Source organism: Papio anubis, chromosome 8, assembly GCF_008728515.1.
Source record: "Papio anubis isolate 15944 chromosome 8, Panubis1.0, whole genome shotgun sequence".
In the NCBI taxonomy this organism is placed as follows: Eukaryota; Metazoa; Chordata; class Mammalia; order Primates; family Cercopithecidae; genus Papio; species Papio anubis.
In genome coordinates this window covers 121,292,514-121,316,538 of record NC_044983.1, presented here as the reverse complement: position 1 = coordinate 121,316,538, position 24,025 = coordinate 121,292,514, and the positions used below count along the sequence as shown (strand labels likewise).

Below are 24,025 nucleotides of genomic sequence, written 5' to 3'. Positions count from 1 at the left end.
TAATATTTTGGGTTTGGCTGCAACAGAGTATGGGTGTTACCTAGACTGTTCTTCCTCCCTTCACAAAGGTAAACAACTATGAAACAGAACAAAATAGGTGAAGCATTTTTTGGAGGAGGACTGCAATGCTAGCAAAAAAGCAAACACGTGTGGTGAGATCAATGTTTCTCAACTTTCTGCCGTAGGGAATTTTCAGGGATCTGCATGTCACGAGGAGATGGAGCCCAAGGAAAGCACGGCAGTGTTGCTCAGCTGGGGTGGCAGAGATTAAAGTTGAGGGCTGCGAATGCAAACTGGAATTTGCAACGCAGATTAACAAAGAGAAGGGCACTATTCAGACAAGAGTCCTCAGAATGCTGGATGGGGAAATCTCAGTGGATCCTTGGCCCAGAGCTAGGTTGTACATATATAGAGCCAGTCTCTTCGAGAGCTCGCAGGAAATACCACAGTGCTTACCAACTCTATTTCTGAGTACAAAGGAAATACATTAGAATTCAATAACTAAAAACATAAAATATGCAAATATTTAGAAATTAAACAACACACTTCCAAATAGCACATAGGTTGAAAAAGAAATCACAAAGGACATTAAAATATTTGAAACAATCATAGTAAAAATACAACAAATAAAAAAATATTCACAGCTAAGGCAGTGCTAGAGGAAATTTTACAACTTTATAAAAATAAAAGACTAAGAGTGGTTCATGTTTCCACCTTCAAAGGTTGGAAAAAGAAGTGCAAAGTAAACCCAAAGTAAATAGAAGGAAGAAAATAATCAATATGAAAAACTACATCAATAAAATAGTATACAAACATTTTAGAAAGTAAGAAAGTCAAAAGCAGAATTTTTAAAAGAACATCAAATATTTTCAGAGCTCATCTTATGCACCACGCTTTCTGCCACGTGTTGATTACACAGATTAAGATATTGCAGTCCATCTGCTCCTGTCCCCAGGTTCACCATATTTGAACTTTCAGTCATGTATTTCACAAAAATGATTTCAACATAATGCATCTGAGAGTTCATCTCTCCAGCAGTGCCTGGAACACAGTAGAAGCTCAATAAATGTGTGTTGAATGGATGAATGAGCTTTTTGCTTTAACATATGGGGAAGGCCACAGAGAGGAAGGGACTTTCCCTAAGGTCACTGATGTCTTACTTGGTACAGCCTGGATTCTGTCTTCCATACCAGACAACATTCTCTGCCTTAGCCAACTCAGACTTTAGTCTCAACTCTCTTATGCCATTAGAGAGCCTTAATAACTAGTTCTGTGTTTAAATTGCCTGGCAGCCCATCTTGGAAAGGCATTTCATTAGCATTCCTGTTTGTGTAATGCCAGCTTGCCAGCTAAGGAGCCCACTGAGAGATCAGGGGAGAGTGAGTGAGCACACAGACTCACATTGAAACTTGCAGCTCCACTTAGCACAGGGGAGCTGAACTGTATTGACTGTTCATTGCTGGTATGAACCAGCAAAAGCCACCTTTCTCAAGCTCTCCCCCACTAGCATTGCTCCTGTTGCCTGATTGCACCTGGTCAATCAAATTTTCTTGGGGCAGAGCCCAAGTATAATTGAGACAACAGGACCATTTCCTACTAGTGGAGAACTAAGCCTTTGCAATGGGAAATAGAGGGGAAAAGCAACCAATATTGTCATAAGCCAACACAGATTACGAGTAAGACACCCTCAATTTTTAGCAACTCAGATTAGAAGGGAGGCAGAAACAGCTATAGCTACTGGGGAAATGGGAGGATGCCTAGGAAGGAAGTGGTTATAGGGGCTGGCACTTGAAAAGGCATAGCATGTGCCATCTCCAAAAAAAATAAAAATAATAGAAATTACTTATATAGCATGTACTATATGTCAGGAACTATTATAAACACTTTGTAAAATAAATATAAATTATTTAATCTTAACAACAACCATACAACATAAATACTGTAATAGCCCCCACTTTACAGATGGCAAAACTAAGTCAGAGACAGGTTAAGTAAGTCACTTAAATTCACAGAGCTAATAAGTGATAGAATCCCGGCGGTCCGGTTCCAAAGTCAATGCTTTTACCAATCCCGCAACTCCATACTACATGAAGAATTGATTTTACTATGAACATGGGCTCCTAGTTAGATAGGTAGACCAGCTCTGGAATTCTCCTCCAGAGGTCAAAAACTCACAAAATAACAAGAACTCTGCAGCTCAAGTCTTTTTTTTTTTTTAATTTATTTATTTTTTATTATTATTATACTTTAAGTTCTAGGGTACATGTGCATAACGTGCAGGTTTGTTACATATGTATACTTTTGCCATGTTGGCGTGCTGCACCCATCAACTCGTCAGCACCCATCAACTCGTCATTTACATCAGGTATAACTCCCAATGCAACTCCCCACTCCCCATGATCGGCCCCGGTGTGTGATGTTCCCCTTCCAGAGTCCAAGTGATCTCATTGTTCAGTTCCCACCTATGAGTGGGAACATGCGGTGTTTGGTTTTCTGTTCTTGTGATAGTTTGCTGAGAATGATGGTTTCCAGCTGCATCCATGTCCCTAAAAAGGACACAAACTCATCCTTTTTTATGGCTGCATAGTATTCCATGGTGTATATGTGCCACATTTTCTTAATCCAGTCTGTCAAGTCTTACAGACAGCTAAGCAATGATAAGACCAGTTGTGTCTACTCCTTCCTTCTCCATTCATTCACTATGACCAATTAGAGTTTGTACTCTGAAGAAATGGCAAACAGTTTTTTGAAAGTGAATCACAAATTTTGATTTGCCAACCACCATAATCTCGTTTCACACAGAATGGAGGCTATCTGGGATTCAGAGAGGGCAAGCAAATGTTTAGATAGTAGCTGCCTGTGAGTAGACAACACGATCTGTGCCAGCCATGCTACGCTGTCCCTGCTCTTATGGAGATTCCAGTCTAAAAGGAAAGACCAATATTAATTACCGAATCCATTAGCGAATGCTACCTGCAAAGCAAGTGAGGTACTCTGAAGGAAAGGAAGACCGGGACTCACAGCGGAAGGTGAGCTGGCCCTGGGGCAGCAGAAGGGCTTGCCTTGAGAAACGCTTGGGTTGAGAGCTAAAAGATGAAAAGGCTTTATTTCAGGTGGCACAAGAGAGATGAGAAGAGAGTTCTAGGCAGAATAAACAGCACTTGCAAAGGCAAGAGAGAACAGGCTCTGAAGCCTCCTGGTATGCCCAGCCCCAAGGCAGGGAGCAGGGTATGGAATGAGTTGAGGCTGGAGTGGGAAGGAGAGGCAGGCCATGCAGCAACTGACACAGTCATGATCTCTGTGCAAAGAGCACTGGGGAGCCATGGAAGGACATAGGCAGAACAGTGGCATTAAGCAAGAAATACCCAATGCATCCAATAGGTGACTAGACTAATACTCAAACTTAGATCCTTTGCCCTTCTTCCCCCCCATCTCCAACCTCACTGCATTTTGCCAGCCCAGGAAGTTTAGCCAGTAGAGGTCATCACCAAGTCACACAGATCACAGAACCTCAGGGTTGGCACGGACTTGGCTATCTTGGAGACACATCCACTAGCTAAGCACTCCCATGTCCTCTCTGAATCCCAGCCCATTCCCAGTCTGTGTGAAACTAGACATCTGGACTCAGCATATGCTTAATAGCTGGGTCATCTCTAGCAAATTAAATCACTTATGTGGGCCTCCCTTTCTACACCTGCACTACGGCAGTGCTAGCGTCAATTGGCTATTAAGATAATGTAGGTCATGTTTTCAGGACCATATCCAATCTTTAGTAGATGCCCAAAGAGTGATGATTTAATCTGAATTCAGCCATTCATCTTGAGCTATATCTTTCTCCCAACTCAGCTGTGACAGTTCCAAGACATCATTCTGCATATCAGACAGACCTTATCATTAAGTCTAGTAGTCCACTAAATAATTATGCATGTTATAGCAGCCCATAGCTAACGCAGAAATAAAAGAAAAAATCATAAACTTACCCACAGTGGAGAAAGGAGGAAGTGAAGAAATCTCATCTTTCTGGTATAATTTTCCATTGTTTTATTCCTTGGAAAATAGCCAGCATAATTTTGCATGGTGTTCAAAAAATGAATGTCACCTCACAAAAAGACAATGAGTTCAATATTTCTGTTGAAAACAAACATTTGAAAACAGTATCTATTTTTATATTCATGTATATTTATTCATCTATTCAATTTATAATTTCAGGCTCATTTCACACTAAGTGTTCTGAATCAAAAAGATGAACAAAATACAGTGCCATTCTTCAAGGACTTCACAGTCTACAGGAAAGGGATATAGTTAAACAAATAACTGCAGAATTGGAAATTGGAGCTGATGTGCTTAGAAGGGTTTTGAACAAGGGGCATGACTGTGACTTTCTCTGCTTTTGCAAACTTCAGGAAAACCTTTACGCACAGGTGAGTTCCACATGAGGCTAATTTGAAGCTTGTGTTCTGATTTTGCCAATTAAGATAAGAAGGAAACATATTGATAGCAAGAAGAATAGCCTGTGCAAGAAAATGAAGGCCCAAGAAGGATGTGTTTTCTCAGAAGCCTGGAAAGGCATCTCCTCTCAACCTCCAGGGAAATCAAAATAGACACTCAGTGATGGGTCCTGAGCATTTTCAGATACAATGAAAGTTCTAAATTACTGGCATTAGATATGTTAAATCAAGACTATCATGACAAGCTGACTTCAAGTCTTATTTGCTGAAAGTGCAAAGTAGAAGAAATGACCATTCTGTGTGTGCAGCACCCTTGTGATCTCACAAGGACGATGCTTAATGACATATGGAAACCCATTGGGTAATTGAATAGTCTGAGGCTAATTGCATCTGACTGTGTTATTCTAATGTGATGGGTTGAGATGTGCAATGGATAGGAGAAAACAGATTTCTAGAATTGCAATGGGTGACTGTTTGCTCTGACCTTCATTGAATTTGAACATGGGGAACAGGATGCAGTGGGGCACAAGTTGACAGCCAGCACGTGAGGAGTGGGGCAGACTAATTTGTCAGTGTGGCTCACAAAGGTGTCTTGTATTCATTTCAGAACAAATTCAGCAGCTGTGATTCTGCCTTGTCCTCCAAGTAAAGGCTTATCTTCTTCTTCCCAGGCTAAATGCATCTGCAGAGCCCTCCAGCTCAACATCATTATTTATATGGAACTTTTATATAATTCCTTCTAAAAACACAAATATTCTCATTTGCTTCTCACAATTGTGAATGGTTATTATCCCTCATCCAACCTCATTTTGCAGATGAAGAAATCAAACTCCAGAGAAACTGAGTAGCCTACTGGTTACAAAGTGATAGAATCATGACTCATGTCCATGTCATTCTACTTGCAAATGCAGTGTCCTGCTGGACTCTGCTCTCACATTTTAGTTGGGAGAGGCCTGGGAGAACTGTTTGTGCCTTTAGGCAGACACACAGATCCTGAGGTGGCCCAGGCTAATGAGAGCAAATATTAAGAAAATGGAGATGGTTAGACTTAATGACTATTATCATTTTCACTTTACAGTTGAAAATACAGAATCTCAGAGTGAAGCCCTAACTTCCCACAGCAGATGGGGTCTATGAGGAGGAAGAAGTGGATGCATGGACCAGTCCTGTTTTGAAGACAAGTCTCATGGTGCTACTGTGCCTCCATGAGCTCCTGATGCCCAGAAGCTGGCATCCTGTGAGTGGGTAGGCTAATGATTATACCAACTAACCCTGCAGGGATTTGCACTGATGTTGAGGCCCATTCACACATTAGTACAGCTCCATAGGTTGTAGGACATTTTCCAGGCTGGAGCAAATAAGTTATTGCTTTCAGTAAATCCCCTCCCTCCTTCCTCTCCTTTTATCTCAGATTTGCAATGATGGAGTGGGTTAAGTTTTAAGACTATTATCTGTCTGTTTATAATATTCTCTGGGTGACCACATCTGCAGAAACCTCTTGCAATATTCAAGTCCAAATCCAACACAACTCTATCACCAATCTATAAGCTCCATTTACCTCCATATCCCTAGTGAGTACATCATAACATCAGAGATATACAAAAAATTACTTACAGAAATAATATGGAATTATTTTATGAAGTCCAAATAATATATATTGGGTTTATTGCATGGTGTTATGTTTACAAGCAATTACTTGACTCGCAAAATCTGCTTGATATGAAGTGTGTTGTAATGGTTTTCTGCCGCTACTCCTCTGAAGTCTTGAGTGTTTCCACCCTCCAGGGGGAAGCAGCTAATATCTATCTGCCTGTTCTAAAACATTGCGTGCCAAGTACATACACACATAATCCCCTTGCATCTTCTGAGATTTAGCAAATGATTAAATGCTGAACAATTTAGCAATCTATTGAGTGACTTTTCATTTGCTATCAAAGTTGGCAGATGTATGGTCCTAGGGAATGTGCATGGACTTTAGTGGTATATCATGGTACCTACAATCTCTGGCATGTTAGGTAAGTTACTTAACTCTGAGGTTCTATATTTTGAACTGTGAAGTGAAAATGATAATAGTCATTGAGTTTCAAGGAAAGAAATTACAATGAAGTCATGAGGGGTCAGGTTTCCTGAGTTCCAATGCTTCTTTCACCACTGTAGTGGATGCTGTGGTGCTGCACTCAGATTCCAGAACTGAGAAACTCATGCCCACGGCTGCTGGAATTATGGGTTGTTGATATCTCACAGCCATGTTGCTTCTCAGGAAATGTCCTCTCTTGGCCAAAGAGAGCTCCTCTGTCTAATGCTACACCCTTCTCCTGGGGACAGTCTGCAAGGCTTCAAAGTCTTGGCATTCCTTCTTCAATTCGGCCCTGAAGGGTTATTCCAACTCCAGAAATGCCTGGGAAGTCACCTGCAACCAGTATGACCCAATCCTGCTTCTCTGACCCCCTGACATATGCTGCTCCAGAAAACACCCCCAATAAACTTTACACAAATATATTTCCAATTCAGAGTCGGCTTCCTGGAGTCTCGGTAGTTCCATGAAATTTACTGCTTATTGTGTATAGAGGTCACACAGATAATTACACATGGTAGAATTGGAATTGAAATTCTGATAAGAACCCTGTGATTTCAAGTCCAGGTCTCCTATTGGCCTCCATTGTTCTATTTCATTCTGAAATAGATTGGAGGAACTCACAACACAATAGATCCCATATTTCAGCTCGTTAATAATCAACATATTCTGGTCTTAGTGGCCATTATTTTTAAGAAGTTGTACACACCATTATAATTAGTGTGATTTAGTCAGGTTTTTCTACTACAGTGGGGCAGTCTGGAACTCAGTCAGATATACTTGACTTCCTCAAGTCTTTATGAGATTCATTTTTATATTTTTAAAATTACATTTTGAACTGACACAGAGTGCAATGTTGAAGAGGTGATCCTATAAACAAGCAAAGGTCACTGCCATTTATTCCTTCATTTATGCTGTTTTTATCCATCCAACCAGCCACCATATATTGTGTGCTTCCCATGTACCATGACACATTCTGAGAACTTTCCACACATGCTCTCCTTTCATCTTCACATCAACAACATGCATCTTAAGCTGTGCTGAATTTTGTCCAAAATGACTCAGATAGGAAAAGGCAGAATAAGGAATACATTCCAGTTGTCTCCAAATTCCATGCTTTTCTAAGTGTCACATTATATTGTCCTTCCCACTGGCACACAGCTTAAATAAAAGTCAAACTATGAGAAGCAATAGAAAGTAATATCAGAGTAGAGGTGAGAAGATGCACTTACATAAATGATCATTCAAGACTTCCTGGAAAAGGCACGAGTTGGCCTTTGGAGTGACCTAGACTCACTTCCAAGTAGAAAGCTCAGTAATTTTTCTTGAGAGAGAGCGCGGAAAGGGCCCAGGCTTCAGTGTGTGGCTGACTTGAATTTGAGCTCTATCTTTATCTATTACTACCTATGTGGCTCTGGACATCTTACTTAACCTCTCTGAATCTTCATCTTGTCATTGTGAGAGACCTCATTGACTTGTTGTAAAGATTAAAGAAATCATGAAACACATCTAGTCCAATAACTGATACTATAGTATTTAACAAGTGATGTTTGATTTGAGTTAATTCAAGTCTCTAGGTTATAGCAAGAAAATGGCAAAAAAATTAATTAATCAGCTTCTCCAGTTTGTGCCTTTGAGAAGGGTAAGCCAAAGGAGGACTTTGTTCTCATATCTCATGTTACATCATTTGTCATAAAAATTACACATTCACACAAGCACGTGTGCGCACACACACACACACACAGGCACAAACACTCAGACATGAGCCACAATCCACAATGGAGGAGAGCTTAGAGTGCTTAGACACCATAATAAACTTTCACATAAAGTACAGCAGTAGTGTTCTTAATTAAAATCTCTAAAGAACTCTTGTTGTTGACAATATCACCACCCAAAGCCATATTTACCTTGTTAATTATTCAAGTTGCAGTGAATAAGAAACAATGCCCAGGCTTCCCATAAAATTTCCAAAAATTAAACCAGGGAAATGGGCAATAAATGTCATTTGAAATGGAACTGATGCCAGTTAATTACAAGACAACTGTAAAATAATAGGGCATGAGGTGCTCCAACAATGCCTAATTAGTAACTATATGGGTATTTCCTTGGAAAAAAATGGCAATTACATGGTGCAAACACTTAGCAGTCATCATCAAAGGCCCTTAACCGATATTAGCTAATTAATCTTCCTTACAACACTCCGGCAGGAGGCAGCACAAGTCCTCATTGAAAGCGGTAGAAGGGAAGGCCAAAAGGTGAAATGGAAAATCTTCTTCTGCTCACCATCTCTAAAGAACCATTTGACACTCGCAGCCTAGAAGCACTCAAGAGAGATTCCTAGGCCAAGAGAGGTAGATTGTTTTCTTGATGAGTGACTTGCCCAGGTGATGCCTAAGGTTAATGTGGTGAACGCCAAGCTTCCTCCTGATTTTCTGCCATGGCTCACATCCTGGCTGTCCTCCAGAACTCCCTGCACCAAACTGCTGTTGCAGGCACACATGCACTCTTGCACTTATCAGCCCTTTTCTCTTTTTCTCAGCAAGAAGGCTTTTGACCTCAAATATATAAAACCAATGGGGGAAGAGTGAAGCTATGCCTCTTTCCACAAAGCCAAGCTCGTTATATTATAACGTGATCCACAGCCTTTGATTTCAACTTAATGTATGAGATCAGGAATCATTTCAGAAGTATGATTGATTTTGATTAGATGAAGGTATTTTAAAAGGAGTGAATTACCTCTTATGTGACTTAATTTAATCCACATTAAAAATCTGTGACAAAATCTCATTTGTGTCTAATTTTGTATTCTTTTACCTAAAGAGGGTCCAAAATTTGTATAAGATCCAGACCCAAGACAATCTAAGTCTGCCCATCTATCTGGTTGAGTTCTTCCAGCTCTGAGTCAGGGGCCATATTTTGTGGGATTCTGAGGCTTCAATGCCCTTTTGAAGTAGACTTAGTTTCATAAAGCAAAGTTAGGCTACATCACAAAATGAGGCTTGCACGAGTTTTTCTCCACCTAATTCCATTTGTCTTATAATACACCTGATTCTTCCCATTTAAAAAGTTACAAGTTTTAATTAGAAAATGGATAAGAAGGAAGGGGTATAATTACTCCTGCTACTCCATTTTATAGATGGTGAAACTAGGCTATGCAGAGGTTAAGTGACCTCCAAATATGGGACTTTATTAGCTATTCCTATAGCTAATGCAATAGTGAGCCTCGCCCGAACCCATCTCCATTTGATCCTAATTTTTCAGTTCTTTGTGAGTTTCCTTGTCACCTCTAACCTGCCTCTGAACTCATAGCTAATTGATACCCAGAAGGCATGCATAAAGAGCATTTGGAATGGTCCTATCCTAACAGAGTGTTGGATGAGCCGAGATCCAGTGACAGGTCAAATCCAAATATAATTTTCTTAAAGTAACACACACACTTCACAGAAGAGGAGTCATGATTTGTTCCTTCGGTATCCCCCAAAATGTTCTTGCTCCTTCAGTGTCTTGTTCTTCTTCTATTTTGGGGGATACTTGTTCCTTCAGTACCCCTAAAAATGGAAGAAGATCATATAACATTTGGAGGATAAGTTTGACAGTCTGATAAGCCCAAATCCAAAAATCCTAGACTCTATTTGTTATCTGTAAAATGGGCACAATAATAGCACCTACCTTGTGAGGCTAATGTGAGGAATAAATGGACAAATGCTTAGGACCTGGCATATAGAAAGCATGCAATAATTGTTAGCTATATTTTAAAAATATTTTACCCTATTAAGGATCACTCCTTTACTGAGACTATACTGTAATAATGAACTGTGTTGGCTTCGGAGTCACACAACCTAAATTTAAATCTTGTATCATCGAGTCACTCTCTGTGTAACCATGGGGGAGCTACTTGGTCTCTGCATGCCTCAGTTTCCTTATTAGTAAAAAGGGTGTAGTGAGAGCATCTACTTGATCTTTTTAAGAGGGTTGGTCATAGGGATTGAATGAGATAGTGTATGAAATCCTGGCACCTAGCCAATAACAAGAATTTGATAAATGTTAGCTATCAATATATTTTGAGTAGGCATACCTTACACCCAGAGGGGACTCGGTCCAAGTTTGAGCAATAGAATTAACAAAATTAATTTGACATTCACTCAACAAACATTTGTTGTATACCTACTCTATAGTAGGCAGTGTCCTATGGGCTAGGGATTCAGAGAAAAATAAATACATAGTCTCTGCCCTCAGCTGAGATAACAGTGTCTTCTGGCACAGACAATTCAATCAGAATTATAGATACCTGTGGAGAACTATTATTTTTAGTGCATCCAGGAATGTTGAATAAATAGTGTTCTGTAGTTTCACAAAATTTCAAGAAAATACATTTTATCCAAATTCCTACATTAGAGTTTATTTAATCTCAATTCTTACTCAATAAGGACGAATGATGAATGAATGATGGCTCCTCCTCTTGAAGTGAAAACCTGTCCCTAAACATCTCTACAGACTGGACTTATTGTAAAGCAGCTATTTCCACTGTTCAGTAGTTCTAAAGTCCCCCCAGCTATTGATTATACTGAAACCTGGTCCCCTCAACATATCCACCCTTGGTGATTTTCCTTCCTCTAGTGCTGGGTGAAGAGAGTCTAACCCTTCTTCTACCTAATGGGCCTTTCTCATATGTCCACTCCCACTTCTGAGTCATCATTTCTTTAAGCTAAACTTCCAGATGCACCATGATAAAAGTCTAATAGACATAAGCATCTCTTCTTTTTTTTTATTTAATAAAGTTTTATTTTTCCAAATGTAGAGTTGGTTGGACCTATTCATTCATCTTTACCAGCAGCTGGAGCATCTCCGCCCTTGGTATTTCTGGTGTAAATTACTTGAGCTCTGTGCTTTGAAACCAGTTTGATAAGTCCTTTACTAAGGAGCTCCTGAAGGGCTGCCCTGGCCAGGGAGCCTCGAATCTTCAGTCTCTCAGAGGCCACAGCTGGGGTTATAAGTTTATAGTTGGAAACTTCCTTACAGAGTTTGTCATAGGTAGCTTTGTCAAACAAGACTAAGTTATTGAACTTGTCTCGAACTTTGTCTTTGGACCACTTCTTCTTTTTGGCCTTGCCCTCAGATTTGTTCACTGGGTCTTTGTCTTTCTTGGCCGACTTTCCAGCATCCTTCTTCTTCTTGTCGTCCTTGGGCGGCATTGCGAAGCTCCGAGAGCAGCAGCGGACACTGCAGCCTTGCTAAGATGTCAGCATCTCTTCTTAAAGGTGAGCTTCCAAATGGCAGGAGTGACAACTAGGGCCAAGCTGTGGGTACTTGGCACCCGCAGCTCTTAGTTGCAGAACCTCCTCCTCCCCAGGCTTCATATCAGCCTTTGCCATGCTTGTTAATTTGGACCAAATCTACCAGAGTCCCCTCTCCTAAGTCCTAACTGTTGGACTAGGCAGGGATCGGTCTCAGCCCCTGGATAAAGGACTGCTATCACATCTGTCTTTGAGGCCTTCAAAGAGTTGCTAACTAGAAAAATGACTAACACAAGGATTTCAGGGCCCAAAACAGGGACAGTGGGAGTCCTCAAAGTATTCCCTGTTGGCATAAGGCCAAGGCCATTCTCTTCTAACTCATGGGTCCAAAAATTACTCAGTTGGCTCCCAAATTCCCGGGTCTGCTGACTCTTGCGACTGAAGGGCTTTCCTGCTGAATTTTGACATTCTTAACATAGTGTTCTTGAACACTTCTGAAAACAGGGGTTTTGTGAAGCAACTGCTTCTACTGCTCAATTCTAATGTTCTTCCATATCAAGATAAGCTGGAATTTTCCCCCTTGTCACTTCCATCTCTGGTCATTTTCCTTCTCTCTGGAACTGGACAGAACAAGCGTAACCCCCTTTTGCACAAATAGATGTTTGCACATTTGACTTTATTGTGCTTGCATTTGCATTTCTGGGTCTCTGCTGCTTTAGGTTAAAACTTCACAGCTTCTCAATTGTTCTTTAAAATGATATTCACATTCGTCATATGAATGTTTTCTGCTGGATATATTCCAGTTGATTCGTGCTTCTCTTACGCTATGGCACCTAAATCTGACAGTCCTAATAAAGCTGAGCATTTAGGGAAAGGACAGACAATTCCACAGTGCCATGGTGGGATATTTAGTAAGAGTCTTCTGTATAATAGAGAGGCCATGAATCATCTGGAAGTCAACCACTGAGTGGATTCTCTGCTATTGTGGGAATATAAAACCTACAAGCTACCCGGGAATATCTTCCTATGCTTATTGACCCTAAAGGATGCCCATATCATTTTGGTTCTCCACACAAGGAAGATATTCACCCATGCTTGACTCCCTCACGAGTCAACTCTCCAAATCTATCATGAGGTTAATTCTTAAAACATGTTCATGATCAACTATCTCATGTGCCAGTCCTAATCCAGATGGTATTTGGCTTCACACTCTATTAGCTGAAAGAATGGAGATCTCTGAAAAATAAGACTCGTATGCCTTCTTTACATACATTTGGACTAATTTTCACTCCCCTCATTAAAGCTCTCTGTGATTGACAGCAGTTGATGACAACCAGATCTGCTGATAGAACTAAATGTTTTCAGTTTTCTCTTCACAGAAATAGACATCCAGAGCAATTTTAGAGCTCACCATTTTGGTGAAAGTTAGAAGGAGAGCATATAGAAAGAATATATACATTAAGACTGGAGCAGAAAAGGCCTTTGATTAGGTGGAGGAAGTATCTCAGGAAATATGTAGACAGAAATGATCTTCTCTACTCACTCTCTCAGAAATAAAATCTCCAAGACAAATGCACAAATATACTGTAAGACAAATACCTTCACTTATGCATTCAAAATCGACCACTCTTTTCTGAGCCCCACGCCTAGCATAAATGAGGCAGTAAGCACTGATCGTAGAGTCCCTAGGCTTGGATATGATGACTTATTCTGCTTCATATTGGCAAAGCATGTTAGTCTCCTCTCTGAACTTCAGATAATGATAGCTAGCTGCTTGCAAATCTCAAGAATTATTGGGTTATATAGCTTAAGTTATATAAGTTGGTTAAAATGTTTTGTGTTACTGTGAAATGTTATAGAAAGGTAAAATATGAATAATGCCACATTCTGCCTCATCTGATACTAAGTTGTACACACTGTCCACTAGAATATAAATGCTAGGCAGCTGGAATTGCTCTCATCTCTGCCGTTTCAGTATCTAGCACAGTACCTGTCATGTTCTAGGAGCTTGATAAATGTTTGCTGAATTGACTTCCATTAAATTGAATTACTTACTTGCAAGGTCTTTGGGGGCAATTGTAGAATCTCATTTTACATCATCACCATTTCCTTGCTCAAAGCTGACATGAGGAAGTATGCAATAAATGGTGAGTGAATGAATGAATGGACGGAGAGGAACTGAAAAGATGATTCTCAACCTCGAATGCCCTTTAGAATCACTTACAGTGCTTTCAAAAATTAATCTCTGGGCCCTTATCCCAGAGAGTGATTTAAAAGTTCCCCAAAATATTCTAATGTAAAGTCGAGGTTGAGAATCAATGACTTTGAATGACAGGAAAATATAAGGAAGAGTCCACTCCCTCCTTTTTTTTTTTTTTTTTTTTCTCACCAATGTAGGTTTTACATTCTTAAGTGAAATAAAGCATTCTGAAAGCTTTTTTTTTTTTTCTGAATAAAGTACTCTAAAATGGAAGAGTGATGTTGCTACTGCTTTTTAGAAAATACTATCAAAAATTGGTTTTCTAGACTTCTAGAGGCTGGTGGACCTCCCAGTAGCTATCACTTGGCAGACACTTGACCCTATTATCTCAGTATAACTGAGCTATGAAGCCCAGTTCAACCGCCAAGGCCAGGACCCAGTAATTCCGCTGGCCTAATGTTCTGAGACGCTGCCACCTTGTGGGCACTCTGGAGCGACACTTACACCAGCTTCCTTAAAACAGGTATATCTCAGATGGCCTTAGGTTTTCCTTGTTATGTATATTCTGATATTTCTGGAAAATAAATATTTATAAGGAAAAGAGAGTTCTGGATGCTCCATGAAGACGATGCTACAGATACAGACATAAACAGTAGGTATGGTATGGAGTTTACATGAGCAGGATTGATTTGTCTCTGTTGAATAGCAAGTGACAGAGGCCATGAGAGGACAAGGTACTCAAGGACAAAGAATTGGTTATGTCAAATCCACTTATAATGGAAGCCATCATCCTCAGCCAACTAACACAGGAACAGAAAACCGAACACCACATGTTCTCACGCATAATTGGGAGCTGAACATTGAGAATACATGGACATAGGGAGGGGAACAACACACACCAGGGCCTCCCAGGGAGGTTGGGGGAGGAAGCGCATCAGGAAAAATAGCTAATGCATGTGGGGATTAATATCTAGGTGATGGGTTGATAGGTGTAACATGCACATTCTGCATGTGTACCCCAGAACTTCAAATATAATATATTTTTTAAAAATCCACTTGTAAGTCTTTACTTCCATGAGAAAAAAATATATATAAAAACAGTAATACAGCTTTCCTTCCCATTTTTTAGGTGGACAACTGGAGGGCCCAGGAATTAATTGTCTTAGTCAAAGCCACAAGGCAAGCTGCTAGATAAACTCAAATTGAAAACCAACGTTTTAAATCAGTATCTTCAGAAAATGAAATTCCTTTCCATCCTAAAAGAAAAATTCAGGAACAAATATCAAATTTCAAGACTGGACTTATATGTGTGTATATGGGAAACAAAATACCCACATACATATATTATACAAGCATACACTTTTTTTTTTTTTTTTTTTTTGAGGCAGAGTTTCACTCTTGCTGCCAGCTAGAATGCAATGGCGCGATTTCGGCTCACTGCAACCTATACCTCCTGGGTTCAAGCAATTCTCCTGCCTCAGCCTCTTGAGTAGCTGGAATTACAGGCATGTGCCACCACGCCTGGCTAATTTTGTATTTTTAGTAGAGACGGGGTTTCTCCATGTTGGTCAGACTGGTCTCGAACTCCCAACCTCAGGTGATCTGCCCACCTCGGCCTCCCAAAGTGCTGGGATTACAGGCATAAGCCACCGCACCCAGCTGCATATACATTTTTTTAACTTCATAATGAGGATGAATTGGCTGATAGAAATTTTTACTTCATGAAAAATTGGACTTTGTGATACCATTAAAGAAATACATTTTCTTCAAAGACACAAACTAATTCAGACAAATATCTTAATTTCCAAGTCTTGTCAGGTCGGCTATAATGAATAGATTAGACTCACTGGTAAAGGCACCTGGAATCTAAATATCAGGTATGAATCTATGAATCACATTCTTCACATACGTCTGCTTTTTCAACTGGATTAAATGTGTGTTAAGTTGAAATATGTGTAACTGGGGCCAGAGAGACCTGGTTTTGTGTGCCAACTCTACCACTATATGCTGTGAAGTCTTGCAGAATTTACGTAAACTCCCTACACTTCAATTACCTTATCTACAAGGAAGGCTAATAATGAAAACTCACTAATAATTTTTATTGCTGTAAAAAATGTGCCCAGACAGAAGTTCTAAAACAGCACCAAAATATTAATTTAATGAGTGGAGATTAGTTTTCTTTATCAACACTACAATTTTCTTTAAATGTTCAGCTAATTGATCAAATTGCTCATCAGTGAGTGATCAGTGGGGCAGAAATTATTTTGGTACCACACCACTCTAGATGTGAAGGATTTTATGAAGGTACAAAAAATCAGACTGTTCAGACCATTAGAAAAAAGCATTAAAAAGGATCTTTTAGGCAGCTAAGAGGAGTTGGCAACATTGCGCAATGGACCAGTGCAGTCATCGTGGTGAGTTAAATGGTACATTTGGGCACCACTTTAGGGTGTAATTGATTGGACTACAGCTTTAGACAACAGCCCTGTACTCAGCTCTCAAAAAGGCTCTGACCTTTGATTCTTACTTGACTGGGCGATGAGCCAGCTAGGGTCTAGAAAGCCAAATCTTGATGGAACGGAGCTGGTCTTCAATGATACAGGTCATGTACTCAAATATCAATGTTCAAGCGAAGGCCAGGGTAGAAGGATCACTTGAGGCCAGGAGTCAAGACTGGCCTGAGCAGTATAGTGAGACCTTATCCACAGACACACACACACACACACACACACAAATACTGTTAAAGGATTGACTTCAGAAGCAGAGATACAAAAATTTCTCCCCGCAAAAAATCTCCAAGCCAGACACCAAACATGAAAGAGAGAAATTTGTACTGAAACTAGGATACCGTTCTAAGGGCTACACCCCAGAAAACGCATGCCGGTGTTCATCTTGTTTCTTTTTGTTTTCCTACAGTACTACTAGAAGGAAGTGTGGTGTTCCTGCAGTGAATGAGCACAAGATTTAAAGAAACTATTGTGGTGCAGATGCTATCTGTATTTACGTAACTCATGGGAATGGGGGACTAGAAATGGATGAGCAGAGCTGGAAAAATGAAATTGTTACCTGTTTTTAGAATACAGTCTGTATTAGTGTGTTCTTGCATTGCTGTAATAAAATACCTGAGACTGGGTAATTTATAAAGAAAAGAGGTTTAATTGGCTCATGGTTCTGAAGGCTATACAGGAAGGATGATGCTGGCATCTGCTTGGTTTCCAGGCAGCCTCAGGAAAGTTACAATCATGGCCGAAGGCAAAGTGGAAGTAGGCACATCACATGGCTGGGACAGGAGCAAAAGAGAGAGGGTTGGGAGGTGCTACACCCTTTTAAACAACCAGATCTCATGAGAACTCACTATTGTGATGACAGTACCAAGAGGGAAATCCACACTCATGATCCAATCACCTCCCACCAGGCCCCACCTCCAACATTGGGGCTTACATTTTGACATGAGACTGGAGGGGGACAACATCCAAACTATGTCAGAGTCCCATCCAAGTGTGGTGGCTCATGCCTGTAATTCTAGCACTTTGGGAGGACAAGGCAGAAGGATCACTTAAGGTCAGGAGTTCAAGGCTACAGTGAGCTGTGACATCATACCACTGCACTCCAGCCTGGGCAACAGAGTGAGATCCTTTCTCCAGAAGAAAATAAAATAGTAAAAGCTATTTGTCTTAAAACATATATCAGATTATTTAAAGAGGGTAAGATATTACTATAGCAGATCAAGAAATATCAACATCAATAATAATGGTGATGCTCAACTAGGCCTGTGTTCTAAACTGGCAGTGAATAATTATCCACAGGTGTGGTTTGAGGGACACAAGATAACCACTTTAAGCTCAAAGGATTTTCCCTACCAGGATTCTACAGAGCTTGAAATTCTTGTTTTCCAGTTTAGACTGCCCCAAAAAGGATTCCATTAAAAAGCACATATGTTTCCTTGGAATAATAACACTAGGAATGCCATTTGGCCTAGATTACTTTATCATGTAGACAAAAAACTTGAAGTAGAAAGAGGTGAGGAAAGTGGGAAGAAAGGGCGATAGAGAACCAGGCTACCCATATATCTCTACTCAACTTGTAGACCTGCACTGTACAATATAGTAGGCTCTATTCACATATGGCTATTTAAACTTAAATGTAAATTAAGTAAAATTAAACATTCAGCTCCTCCTTCACTGTAGGCATATGTCAAATGCTCAATAGTCACAGGAGGCTAGTAGCTAACATAGTGGTCAGTGCAGACACAGAACATTTCCATCAAAGTTCTATTGAACAGTATTGCCCTGGTAAGTGACTCTCTTTGAAGGAACATATCATATACTTCAGAAGTGCTGGACTTAAAAAAAGAGCTAAGCACATTGTGCTAGAGAGAGAGAGCTGTAGTATCTTGCAGGCTTTTTAAACTGTGACATACAAAGAACTAAGAAGCAGGGTTTTTGTTACCCAATAAGCTACATGGAAAAAGAGCAAAGTGGGTCACAGAGAAAAAGATTCAGACAGAACAAGCCAGCAGCCTCTTCCTTAGCAACCCAAAATGAAACAGTTCACCGGTGGGCACTAAATGAAAACCAATTGTAAAACACGTTTTGTTCTGTAGAGCTATTGACTATAATCGTGTTGTACGCTTTATAAAGTTCTCATGGCAGAGTGGGATCAGTGTCTCACAAATTTCCTTTGTCATCTTTAGTGTTTTGCTTGATGGTGTCCTATAATTCCCACAGGCTTTCTTTACTCTTTTTTTTTTTTTCCTTTTTGTTCCTCTGACTGGGTAATTTCAAATGACCTGTCTTTGAGCTCATTGATTCTTTCTTCAGCTTGATTGAGTCTACTGTTGAAGCTCTCTATGGAATTTTTTAGCCCTTTGTCATCTTTATAAGCTCCAACTGGTAGAAACCCTCCACGTATTTTATAGACAGGAAAGTCACTACCTGATCATAAGAATTAGATGAGCATCAAGATTATGGAAGTTAGTTGTTGTTGTTTTCAGTGTAAGTAATCCAAACTTAAACCGACATCTATATAACCCAGAAGTCCATATTTTTAAACCATACCATGTCATCTCCATAAGGAAGAAAAAATATTATGAAGGGGTTGTTTTAGCCAGAAATATGTTCAGAGAAGGCTGCTATGATGTTACATTGGGGAACACACGGCCTGATCATAGTTAACCATAGGCTTAGGATATTTATGATTTATCTGAATCTCAATACCCATTTCTATAAGGTGACGTATTCAGACAAAATTATCTTGGGCCCCTTTTACTCTTGCATAATTGTTTAATTCCCTAGGATTCTGTAAAGAACTCAATATGAAGCCTCTGTAAGTGAGGATTACTTTATTATCCACTAAAATAGTTCTATTGGTACATATTATTTTAGTGTTAAGAAAGGACATCAGTGCACATTAGCTGGCCGCAAAATTGATAGTTAACAAATTGACTCGCTAGCCAACTTTTTCAGTGCATTGAATGCTAAAAGGTATTTTTTTTAATTAAAAAGAAATTACCAGAGAAAAAGGACTATAGTCAAATTTTTGCCAGATTCATCACCAGAATAATTTTTGCATATGTATGTCATCACGTTTGCATTGTCTTTGCCCCTCCCTTTCCCCCAAGCTAGACATGTTTATGCTTGAAGCTGTTTTGTAAATCCCAAGAAAGCATTTGAAGAAAATTAAAAATCTCTGCCAAAAACTATAACCATCTCTGAGCTTGGTTATAAAGTTTAATTGGAAAACTGATATTAAGTATGCATCTTCATTACATTTTGAAAACATGAATAATATATATAATCATCCAAAGACTGTGCTATAAATGTTGCTGCATTATTCAAACACAAATGGAAGTACACTGTATTATCAATTAGTGTCCAGTTTCTTTGGAAGAACAAGAAAAAAAAAATCTGTTGAACCTCAGCTTGTGATTTACATTCTCAAATATGTTTATTCACAAGCCTAAAAAGCACGTTAGTAACAGTTGCCAAAGCAGTTGCCAAGACAACTCATCCCTGGATTTAGTATTATTGCATCAGGAAAAACGCCTACAAGGAATTTAATTAACTAACGCCTCATCCTCCTTGGCCAAAGAAGGATGGATTTTCTTTCAACCCAATGTCCCTAAAGAATGAGATTCAATGGAATCAAGGTAGACACAGACACGCAAATAGACTCACATACACACACACACACACACACACTCACAAATGCTGGATGAGTGTACAATAATGAGGCTAGTTTCCAGATATGGTTTTTAAAAAATTTGCCTCAGTAGTTCCTACATGTTTATTGAGTGAATGTGGATAAATATGTAGCTAGGGTTTTCTATGTACATATATATGTACATGGAAATATACATATATACATGTAATATATATACAACATGCAATTACACATATATTTATAATGTGTATACATTATTTTTTCTCTCTTTTCAATAAGAAATAGACAGTTTATAAGAAATTTAACTGAAACAAAAAACTAGCACCAAAGGAAAGATACATCAGATATATACACATCAGATACATACACATCAGATACACATCCAAACCACCAGGCTTAATCTGGATCCCTCCCACCAACAACACAACCTGGAAATTCTCTCAAAGCGCTTAGCTGAAATAATTGCAGGGCTCACCTCATTTGTTTTCTGTCTCTCAGGAGTTATTGCCTTCTGTTGTCTGATATCTACTGTTTTAAAAATTATTGTGTCATGTTTTGTCTAGTTTTTTAGTTTCCGCAGCAGAGCTAATATAGTCAGATATAAAATTGACAGGTATTTTATAATTATAAAGAGTATAATTCATCATTGACTCTGAGCTTTCAGCTAGCCACAGCAGCAATGGAAATAGAACAAATCGCATAGCTTGCATTATTCTCCACAGAAAGAAATGTTTCTACAATACCAAATTCTAAAAGAAACCATGACTTGGAGGAAGGGGGGTGCTTGAAAACCATGTATATTTTTTACTAGCATTACAAAATTCCCAATATAAGTGCCATACTTTGTTCCTCATTTTCTGCGCATGCTTCTATCTCATTTAATAATCAACACTCACCACTAACATCCAATATCTACAGAGCTAGTAGAATATGCTGTGCAAATTTTAAGAATATTATTATATACTTGAATATATTATTATATTCTTCTTCCCACCTGCTGCTCCTAAGTATTTCATGTTTATATGCTGTTAATAATGATATTTATTTCAATTTCCAAGTATTTATTGCTAACATATTTAAATACAATTGAATTTTGTATGTTAGTCTTCTATCTTGCAACTTTGCTAAACTTAATTATTAGTTCAAATAACTGTTACATAAACTCCATGAGATTATCTACTTAAAAAATGAGGCTGCCTGCAAGTAAAGACAGGTTTACCTCACCATTTTCTTTCTTCCTTTTTTTTTTTTTTTTTTTTTTTTTGGTGTGTAGTGATATCTCGTTGTGGTTTTATTTTGCATTTTCCCATGGCTAATTATGTTGAGTATCTTTTCACATGTTTTTTTACTATCTGTATATCCTTCTTGGTGAGATATCTGTTTGTCATTTGCCCATTTTCTGATTGGACTGTTGCTTTTTACTATTGAATTTGAGACTTTTTATTTTATTTTATTTTTATTTTACTTTAAGTTCTAGGGCACATGTGCACAACATGCAGGTTTGTTACATATGTATACATGTGCCATGTTGGTGTGCTGCACCCGTTAACTCATCATTTACATTAGGTATATCTCCTAATGCTATCCCTTCCCCTTCCCCCAACCTCACGACAGGTCCCAGTGTGTGATATTCCCCACCCTGTGTTCAAGTGTTCTCATTGTGCAATTCCCACCTATAAGTGAGAACATACGGTGTTTGGCTTTCTGTCCTTGTGACAGTTTGCTCAGAATGATGGTTTCCAGCTGCATCCATGTCACTATAAAGGACATGAACTCATCCTTTTTTATGACTGCATAGTATTCCATGGTGTATATGTGCCACATTTTCTTAATCCAGTCTATCATTGATGGACATCTGGGTTGGTTCCAAGTCTGTGCTATTGTGAATAGTGCCACAATAAACCTACTTGTGCGTGTGTCTTTATAGCAGCATGATTTATAATCCTTTGGGTATATACCCAGTAATGGAATGGCTGGGTCAAATGGTATTTCTAGTTCTAGATCCTTGAGGAATCGCCACACTGTCTTCCACAATGGTTGAACTAGTTTACAGTCCCACCAACAATGTAAAAGCATTCCTATTTCTCCACATCCTCTCCAGCACCTGTTGTTTCCTGACATTTTAATGATCGCCATTCTAACTGGTGTGAGATGGTATTTCATTGTGGTTTTGATTTGCATTTCCCTGATGGTCAGTGATGATGAGCGTTTTTTCATGTGTCTGTTGGCTGCATAAATGTCTTCTTTTGAGAAGTGTCAGTCCATATCCTTCGCCCACATTTTGATAGGGTTGTTTGGGTTTTTTTCTTATAAATTTGTTTAAGTTTTTTGTAGATTCTGGATATTAGCCCTTCGTCAGATGGGTAGATTGTAAAAATTTTCTCCCATTCTGTAGGTTGCCTGTTCACTCTGATGGTAGTTTATTTCGCTGTGCAGAAGTTCTTTAGTTTAATTACATCCTATTTGTCAATTTTGGCTTTTATTGCCATTGCTTTTGGTGTTTTAGTCATTAAGTCCTTGCCCATGCCTATGGCCTAAATGGTATTGCCTAGGTTTTCTTCTAGGGTTTTTATGGTTTTAAGTCTAACATTTAAGTCTTTAATCCATCTTGAATAGATTTTTATATAAGGTGTAAGGAAGGGATCCAGTTTCAGCTTTCTACATATGGCTAGCCAGTTTTCCCAGGACCATTTATTAAATAGGGTATCCTTTATCCATTTCTTGTTTTTGTCAGGTTTGTCAAAGAGCAGATGGTTGTACATGTGTGGTATTATTTCTGAGGGCTCTGTTCTGTTACGTTGGTCTGTATCTCTGTTTTGGTAACAGTACCATGCTGTTTTGGTTACTGTAGCTTTGTAGTATAGTTTGAAGTCTGGTAGCATGATGCCTCCAGCTTTGTTCTTTTGGCTTAGGATTGTCTTGGCAATGCGGGCTCTTTTTTGGTTCCATATGAACTTTAAAGTACTTTTTTTCCAATTCTGTGAAGAAAGTCATTGGTAGCTTGATGGGGATGGCATTGAATCTACAAATTACCTTGGGCAGTATAGCCATTTTCACAATATTGATTCTTCCTATTCATAAGCATGGTATGTTCTTCCATTTGTTTGTGCCCTCTTTTATTTCATTGAGCAGTGGTTTGTAGTTCTCCTTGAAGAGGTCTTTCACATCTCTTGTAAGTTGGATTCCTAGGTATTTTATTCTCTTTGAAGCAATTGTGAATGGGAGTTCACTCATGGTTTGGTTCTCTGTCTGTTATTGGTGTATAGGAATGCTTGTGATTTTTGCACATTGATTTTGTATCCTGAGACTTTGCTGAAGTTTCTTATCAGCTTAAGGAGATTTTGGACTGAGACGATGGGGTTTTCTAAATATGCAATCATGTCATCTGCAAACAGGGACAATTTGACTTCCTCTTTTGCTAATTGAACATGCTTTATTTCTTTCTCTTTCCTAATTGCGCTTGCCAGAACTTCCAACACTGTGTCGAATAGGAGTGGTGAGAGAGGGTATCTCTGTCTTGTGCCAGTTTTCAAAGGGAATGCTTCCAGTTTTTCCCCATTCAGTATGATATTGACTGTGGGTTTGTCATAAATAGCTCTTATTATTTTGAGACACGTCCTATGAATACCTAGTTTATTGAGAACTTTTAGCATGAAAGGCTGTTGAATTTTGTCGAAGTCCTTTTCTGCATAGATTGAGACAATCATGTGGTTTTTGTCTTCGGTTCTGTTTATATGCTGGATTACACTTATTGATTTGCTTATGTTGAACCAGCCTTGCATCCCAGGGATGAAGCCAATTTGATTGTGGTGGATATGCTTTTTGATGTGCTGCTGGATTCAGTTTGCCAGTATTTTATTGAGGATTTCTGCAACGATGTTCATCAGGTATATTGGTCTAAAATTCT

General features: G+C 39.1%; 1 long non-coding RNA gene and 2 pseudogenes across 2 annotated transcripts in view; 2 read left to right on the top strand and 1 right to left on the bottom strand.

Annotated features, from left to right (window-relative positions):
* LOC103887109 overlaps positions 1-9,304 on the top strand; it is a 56,785-nt pseudogene extending 47,481 nt beyond the window's left edge. The window contains exons 5-6 of the transcript XR_002523975.2: positions 4,210-4,421; positions 5,527-9,304. The product of XR_002523975.2 is annotated as a superoxide dismutase [Cu-Zn]-like (transcript). The remainder of the gene's footprint in view (positions 1-4,209; positions 4,422-5,526) is intronic.
* Positions 9,305-11,325: 2,021 nt separating this feature from the next.
* On the bottom strand, positions 11,326-11,718 carry LOC116276406 (annotated as a pseudogene).
* A 3,822-nt stretch (positions 11,719-15,540) lies between these two features.
* Positions 15,541-17,873, top strand: LOC110744009. The gene is made up of 2 exons (XR_002523978.2): positions 15,541-15,833; positions 16,873-17,873. It is a non-coding gene; the product is annotated as an uncharacterized LOC110744009 (long non-coding RNA).
* The last annotated feature ends 6,152 nt before the right edge of the window (positions 17,874-24,025 follow it).